Raw genomic sequence first — 8,783 nt, forward strand, 5'->3', positions numbered from 1 at the left:
AGTGATGTTGAACTTGCCAAGTGTCAATTAATTTATAATTTGATCGTTTAATTTTTAAAAATTATGATTTACCTCAAAACTAGAAAAATATTACTTTTAAGTTTCATGTAAGTTTCATGAAATTCATTTTAAATTCTATAAAATTTGATAAAAATTGATTTAATTATAGTTATTTTTTAAAATTGAATTACAAATTTTAATTTTTTTTAAATTAAACACACAAGACATTAAAATTTAATTAAATTCTATAAAATTTTGTGTCTGGAAAGCAAATGAAAAAAGGGTACGAAGCTATGCGATTGAAATGATGCAGAAATAGTATAAAGCTAAGTAAAGAAACCATTTGGTCAAAAAGGTTCCTAATTCTTTTTTTTTTTCAAAGACTTGGGTGCGATCCAACTACAGAATAAAGTAATTATTAAGAGGGAATATATTTTTTCAATATTATAAAATATATTTTTTAAATATTTACAATGATTAAATAAATTTAACATTTATTAATTTAATTTTTATGTTTAATAAAATTTATTTTTTTATAATTATATTATATTCATATAAAATAAAAATTTTAATCTTAAATAATTTTTTTATTTATGTGTAAATTTTATATTTGTTAAATTTACAATAAATTCATTAATATATAAAAATGTAATTTTATATAAAATAAAATTATATAAATATCCTTATTCATAAAAAATTAAGCTCTGAGTCCACACATAATAAATATCATAAAACTTCATTATTATTGTTCTACCTAAATAGCAGCATTTAGCATTTAAGGTCAAAAATTATATATTAATAGGCCACTTGAATTTGAGATGAAAGCAACGGAGCTTGATTGGAAGAAAGTTTTTTAATAAGGGTATTTTAGTCAAAAAATTATGTAAGTTTCATGAAATTCATTTTAAATTTTATAAAATTTGATAAAAATTTATTTTAATTATAACTATTTTTTAAAATTGAATCACAAATATTATTTTTAAAAAAAATAAAACACACAAAACATAAATTTTAATTAAATTCTATAAAATTTTGTGTTTGCAAAGCAAATAAAAAATAAAAGGCACGAAGCTATGCGATTGAAATGACGTAGAAATGGTATAAAGCTAAATAAAGAAATCATTTAGTCAAAAAGGGCCGCACATGAGTCGCGTACACGTTCTGCGTGGAGGGCTGGTTCCTTCGGGAATCCCACATCGGTGGTTAACCGTGTGTGTGTGTTGGATACATGGGACCAAGGAGCCATTTCAAAATTGTCATGGTTTTGAGATGGATCCAGTTCTGACACTGTCCAGTGTGTGTGCGTTTTACCTTTGGAGAAAAAAAAAAGTACCTTAATTATTATTATTATTATTATTATTATTATTATTTAAAGACTTGAGTGCGATCCAACTACAGAATAAAGTATTTATTAAGAGAGAATATATTTTTTCAATATTATAAGATATATTTTTTAAATATTTAAAATGATTGAATAAATTTAACATTTATTAATTTTGTAACATTCCTCACTTAATTACAGTATAGCCAAATAAGGCATATCACACTCGGTGTCGGAGCATCCTATTTCATCTTACTTTATTCCTTTAAAAATTTTATTATCATTATTTTTTAATATTAATTATTTTTCTATGAAGAAACCAACAGAGTTTTCTTTATTTCTTTTACCATTTGGCGTATTTCACTATTCACTTACTTGAAATTTCAACAATATTTTTATAATAAAATCTCATCAGTTATTTTCATAATCATCTCATCACACATTCAATTCTTGCAACTCATTTGCATACATATCCATTCGTACTCAATTTATATATCAAAAATCTCAAACTTTATAATTTACATGATTTATAAGCTAATTTCATAAATTCACAATTTACATGATGTACAAATTAATTACAATATCATAATTTACATTATAATTAATAACTAATTATAAATATATAAAGTAACTTTTGTGAGCCCTATCTACATGCATTGCTGAAGAGGTGACAACCTTGAGCACATCTAACACTTCTGCAGATCTGGACTCCAAAAATTTCAGTCAAAGTACCTACGCAAGGAAATAAATCCATCGCGCTAAGCATTGCTGCTTAGTGGTGTAATAATATAACAAGAAAATAATATATACAAATAAGAAAGAATCAAGCATTCTAAATATTCAAGTATCAATTTGATTTAAAATGATATTTCTAGTATTAACTATCTTATATACTGTAGACCCTTATTTTGTGATGAGTATGTGCATTGAGGCTGTGGAAAATCCGATAATGAAAAATTATATGACTGTAAGATGTAATTGGAGGCATGAAGCTGAATTATTAATTTCGTGGCATGATCTTGAAAAAAAAATAATATATTTTTTGGGAAATTAATTTAATTTAAATAAAATCTTATTTTGTTTAAATTTAATATGGGTAGTCTTAAATAGAACTAATTAAGTATAATTGTGCCCCATGGGCCTAAGAAAGTCTAGTTATGAATTTTAAATATGACTCATATAATTTATTTTTTAAAAAATTAAAATAAAAAAAATATCTTTTTATCTTTCCCTCTCCCATACAAACTCTCTCTCCCCCATTGGCCCCACTCTCTTCCTCACTCCCTATTGGTGCCACCCCCTTTCCCTCTCTTCCTATTAGTTGGAACACCTTACCCATATCCTAGTCTCACCCAATTTCCTCAATCCCAGTTGTTTAAGTTATCTAAACCTTATCACCCTAGGACTCCAAACCCTACCACACCTCTTCCTCACTTTCTATTGGTACCTTCCCCTTCCCCTCTCTTTCTATTAGTTGAAACACCTCATCCATATCTCAGTCTCACCCAAATTCTGCAATCCTAGTTGTTTAAGTTATCTGAACTTTATCACCCTAGGACTCCAAACCCTATCACACCTCTCTCCCAAAATCCTATAAATACCCCACGAAAAAAAAGAGAAAAAAAAAAAGAGGAGGGAGGAAAAAAAAAGGTGGGGGAGGAGAAGACAAAAAATAAAAAAATAAAAAAAGGAAAAAATTAAAGAGAGGAATAGCTAAAATTCTTTTAGTTCTTCTTTCTTTCTAGAGATATTTCTTAAATGTTAGTTCTTTTATTTTCTTTTCAAGATTTATGCCATGTAATGTTTAATTCTATGTTCCTTGTTTTTAATTTATTTTATATGTTCATATAGATAATGTAATCATGTTTAATTTGAGGGGATACACAACTCTGCACATGTTTAGTTTCTGTCTCTCGTATTTTTATTTTTTTTGTTATTTTCTGAATCTGTACAAAATTTGTAAAAATTATATTCATATTCTACATGAAATTCTATTAATTTTAGGTTCAAGAATTGCTAAAAAAACTTTAATATTTTGTAAGTTATGGCTGTTTGAAGTTAGGGTTTCTATAAAATCTGATTTGCAGGATATCCGACTTGTGAAGCCCATATATCCCTTGTTTCTTAATATTTGGTGTAAATCTAGTGTTTAAAATTAAGTTTGGAATCTTGTGAATCTTTTCCAATTAGTTTCGCATTCATATTTGTTATGGTTGGTGAGTTATGATTTTACAAAAAAGTAGTGCGATTCTATCATCAGGAAAATTTATGATTTGTGTAGATTATTTGGCTAGGGTTTTGTTTAATCTATGAATTTTATGATGTGTGATGTTTGGCTGTCTTCTCTAAGTTTTTCATGATTTTTAGGCATGTCTAACTATTTTTAAAAAATCGAATTTCTTACTACCGTTAATCTGCCAGAATTTGAAAATTGTATATTTATGCATGTTCTTGTATTTTCTTAGATTTTAAGTAATATTTGATCTATTTTTCTGTGTTCTTTTAATTCAAGAAGTGTTATAAAGTGTTTGGATCATGTTAGAAGACTTAGACTATTAGGTAGTTGTAACTAATTAGGAATCTTAACCCTTTAGGATACTAGAGTTAGAATCCAATGTAAATTGTTATTAATATTTTCTTTATTTCTTTTATTTTCTTTAGTTTCTTTATTTTTTATTACAAATAAAATTGGTAAGTAGCTCTAAGGTAAGTACCAAAGAAGGCATTTGCGTAGAGCTTATGTGGAGCTAAACGGAAGTAAGTCAGGAATATCATTGCTATACTAGAAGAGAATACCCATTCTTAAAGGTAGTTTGCTCCAATAACAACTGTATTTACCAATAGGTAAGTAGCCTTAAACTCCTTGAATAACCATTTGTATGAAATTGTAGTAATAATAGAATTTTTATTTGGTAAATTAAAATTAACTTTGTTTTTAATTTAATTGACTTTTGCATGTAATTAATTTAAATAAATACTTTGTAAATTAAAATTAATCTTGTTTGTAAATTAAACTATCATTAACATGTAAAATAAATTTAATTTAACACTTGGTAATTGTAAAATAAATTTGCATATTATAAATCTTTATTAAGTTGTGATTGTTTGGGTCTTACGTGATATTAGAATAAATTACACATGTACATAATTAACTTAGTTCAATTATCCTTAGGGTAACTTGGTGAAAATTAATTAATTAGGTTAAATAAAAACGTAAGATTATTTGAAATTGAATTTGTTTGTAAATTAAATTCTCAATAATAAATTAATTTTAGTCATCTGGTAAATATCATTTAAATAATTAGCAACCCCATAGATAGGAATTACTTGTGCATGAAAATTGTGTGTAAACAATAACCCTTTTGTGAATTACTTGCGTATGTAGGATTAGAATTGCATTTTCTAGGATAAAGTTTAATAAAATAATAATAAACAAGACTTCTAGAAACATTAGTAGAAGACTAGCATTCGAATCAACGATGTTAGACTAGGCGTAAGGGGTGCCTAACACCTTTCCCTTACGTACCCACTATTCCGAACCTAGACATTGGGTTATGGTAATGACGGTTGTGGAAACTCTGCAAGGAGTAAGTTGCCATCCATGACCCTCGGAAGAAACATCAATATGTCCCTATTACCCGGGTGGCGACTCGCCTATCTATGCCTTCGTGGCATAAATCGTTAGTACCGTGGTAGTGTTATGGGAAGACGGTACTTACAGCTGGTTTGATTCTATTAGGATTGTATAAAGTGCATGTTTAGGAAATGTCAGATAAGGAGGTGGTGTGACTTAAGTGAGAACATTGTGACTCCACCATCTTTCTTGGGCATTACTTGGTGCATTTTATATAATTCTAATGGATGATATTTCGACTCATGCGGCCCTCCTACATATGTTAATTCATTCATCTTTTGAAGTACCGAGTTTATAGCCGTACAAGAATAATATTCAATATACATTTTATTCTAAGAGTATTGTATTTGAGGTCTCTCTACGATTCTGCAAATTTTATTTTTATTATATTTCTATTGCTAATCTCTTTTTCACATTTCATTCAATACTTTCTAATGTTTTTAATTGTTAATATTCTTAAATAGTTTCAATAATTTTACACTGCTCAGGTCACCTATGATAGGTCGACTAAACCGATAACGGGTGGTTGGCATCGACACCGCAGTGCCTCGGTCGTCATACCATGGGACGCGAACGCCAACCACGTGATAAATGATGGCTAAAAAGCCATGATAATATATAATCGGGCATAAAAGCCATGAGTGCGGGCATAAAGCCATAAATACAGGCATAAAGCCTTACGCAGTACTGCTAAAACAATATTCTATTGGCATGCCAATCTATCCAATCTGATACACGTGTCTAGGCAATACATGGGCACATAGTACCATTAAGAGTTCATAAGTATTATTATTTCATTATATGTTCCAATTATAATTTATAACGTTTTAATTTTTATTACTAGCAGAAGTATAAATTTCCTAAAATACAATTTTACATAAATTATTCATTCATCATAATTTATATATTCATTATATTATATATATTTATCACAATTCATAAAAATTATTATAATTTTAAATTGTAATCAAATCATTTTATCTTATTCAATAATGAGAACTAATGTCTCATTCATACACTCATTTATTCATTAGACTATTTATATAATTATCATTATCATTTATATTTTAAGTAATCCATGATCATTTCATAGATTTTAAATTTAGCTTAATTTTCTTTATATCCTAGAGCCACTCAAATTCAAAAGTTAAAATTCATTAATCACATTATATATTAATGATCATATTAGCTTCTCTAATTTATTTTACTTTACTGCTAGGTCCAGAGTTATCTATGAATTGGGCTTAAGTAATGTCAGCCATATCATCACCCAAATAATTTTCGGGATCACAAACAGCGCAAAACGAAAAACCAATCAAGTTAGGCCGATCTATTTTGAATGAAAGAGAAGATCCTCTCTTGTCCTTTTATTCCATCTTTTGAGGCACTTCATCCCTAAATATGCATAATTTAACAATCTGTACCATGAAGATTATAAATTATTTTATGAAAAATGAAAATCAAACTTATCGTGATGATCCTTGTAACTGCTGAGAAGGGGAAGCATACCTTTGTTTCCAACAGATGCGTTTCAAATATGTACTTCTTTACTTTCTCACATACATCCTTATCCAAATTCATGGAATTTTGAAAGTCAAGATATGTGTCTTGTTCGTGTTCATCTCCATCTTTTTGTGCTCATCTTTGTCTTCTAAAAATTTAAGTCTCTTGCTGAGAAATATTTCCTATATTGAGTAGAATTCTTATTTTAGTATTATTCCTAAATTAAGTGAAACTCTTAATTACATTGGAATTAAGGGAATTAACACGGTAAATACGATAATGGTGGAAAAGATTATTTAGCTTTTACCAATTGAGGAGAGTTGTTTTTGTCCATTGATGAGAGTGGCTTTCAGTTCATAGAGTGATACTGTCGCCCATTGCAGAGAAGGCCTTGCTAATTGTTGTGGATTTGGCTTTGCGCCCATTGTAATGGAAAAAAGTTTCAGCTTAAAGAGAAAGGACATAGAATTCAAAAGGAAGTGATTCTTGTCTATTAGTAAAAGGCTCTTGCCCATATATTTTTAAGTGTCTGCCTATCTTTGCTGGTTATAATTATTCTACTTCCCTCATTGTACCAATCACAGATTCCACCTAAACGATTTAAATCATTTGGATCATCCACATCATCAAAGACAATGAGTACCTTTTTACTTTGAAGTCTTCTCCTCATGAAACCCTGTAAACTAGGTGTGTCCATATGCACATCTTTTGCTCGTAATAATCCACGAAAGATTTTATCTCGTAAAACAATTGGTGTTTGCTTCTCTATTTCTTCCCTAACACTGGCAACAAAGTAGTGACCATCAAATTTAGCCTTGATTCGATGAAATACTTTGTCAGCAATAATTGTCTTTCTAATACCTCCCATCCCCCAATTTCCTACAGCTCGTTTATTATTTATTGGTTCTGAAAATAATAATGATTCCATTTCCTTCACACGGGATTCAATTCCAACTAAATCATCATTCTTATAATCACCTTCAAAGTTGTGATTTAATTTCTCCAAAGCAACATTTACTATTTCCTCAACGAGTTCAGACTCTGACCTGATTACACATGGAGAAGAAATGTTAGTAAGTCATACTTCTAAGTAAATAATATACAATCAATATGCTTCTATTTTAGAAAAATAAGATACTGATATTAATTTTGATATTAATACTGTTTATATTTGAATTAGTATTATGTTGAGTTGTTCTTACCTATACTCGAACGTATACAATCGGTTAATAGATTAGCTAATCATAGGGAAGTTCATTTAAAATTGTAATATGTGCTACCTAAACTTATGATATACTGATTTTCTATTGAATGTTATACACTTAGATGTATGTAAGAATTTTTCGTATTATATCTAAAGATTAATCTTAGAATTTTGATTTGCAAGATAAGTTTTTAATTTTAGCTTAACATTATTTTTTTTTTTAATTATATGCCCCAATTTTTGCCAAAATTTTCTTAGAATGTGACAATGTACTCTGTTCACATGAATGAAATAAAGCCATTCGTCATGTATCCAATTGGAAATATTAAAATAAAAACGTTAACAAAATAATAATTAACTTACTTGATATTCTGTGAGTCCCATCCTGCTAAGTTACTTATTTCTATCAAAGCATGGCGCACCTTTTTTACTTCTTTTTTATGTTTACGAAATGCCTTTCCAAAATTCCCTCTCAGTTCTTGAACATCAGTTGGATCTACATGATAAAAAACTGGCAGGACTATTTGTCCAAACGCTTCCTTGCATTCAAGTCTTCACAAACTCATCCAAACACCATGGGGAATCTGCATAATTTTCAGAGAAAATCACTACTGAGATGTATGATTTTTCAATTGTTTTCAAGAGGGAACTTGAGATCTCTTCTCCTTTATCAAGGTTCTCATCCAAGAAGGCATTGATTTGTTTTCGCAGCAATGCATCATGGAGATGGGAGAGAAAACCCTGACGGATATCTTTGCCTCCAAAACTAATGAAAGCATCCCATGTCTTGCACTGATCGGGAGGAGTAGAAGAAGTAGAAGCCAAGGTAGAAGGCTGTTGTGCAAACAGAGTTTGAACAATGTTTCCCATGAGAACTGAGTTTGAACAAGGTAATTAATGAAAGCAATTAAATGCCAGAGATGTATATTTTTTGCGTGTGAGGTGTGGAAAACTCTTTGAGGCTATAAAAATTTATAGGCACACAGTATGATTGAAAGCACCTTCCCAGAAGGAACATATTATTGTTGGGGAAAACGAACGAGGGAAGACAGAGTCATCATGTGATTGAAATTCCACAAATAAAAGAGTTCATTTTGTCAACTTTTAAGATAAATTATAAA

General features: G+C 29.1%; 1 long non-coding RNA gene across 1 annotated transcript; it reads right to left on the bottom strand.

Annotated features, from left to right (window-relative positions):
- Positions 1–6,218: 6,218 nt before the first annotated feature.
- Positions 6,219–6,877, bottom strand: LOC131173174 (uncharacterized). The gene is made up of 3 exons (XR_009143396.1): positions 6,766–6,877; positions 6,465–6,640; positions 6,219–6,373 (listed from the first exon to the last, which is right to left on the bottom strand). It is a non-coding gene; the product is annotated as an uncharacterized LOC131173174 (long non-coding RNA).
- Positions 6,878–8,783: the final 1,906 nt, after the last annotated feature.

This window comes from Hevea brasiliensis, chromosome 14 (genome assembly GCF_030052815.1).
Source record: "Hevea brasiliensis isolate MT/VB/25A 57/8 chromosome 14, ASM3005281v1, whole genome shotgun sequence".
In the NCBI taxonomy this organism is placed as follows: Eukaryota; Viridiplantae; Streptophyta; class Magnoliopsida; order Malpighiales; family Euphorbiaceae; genus Hevea; species Hevea brasiliensis.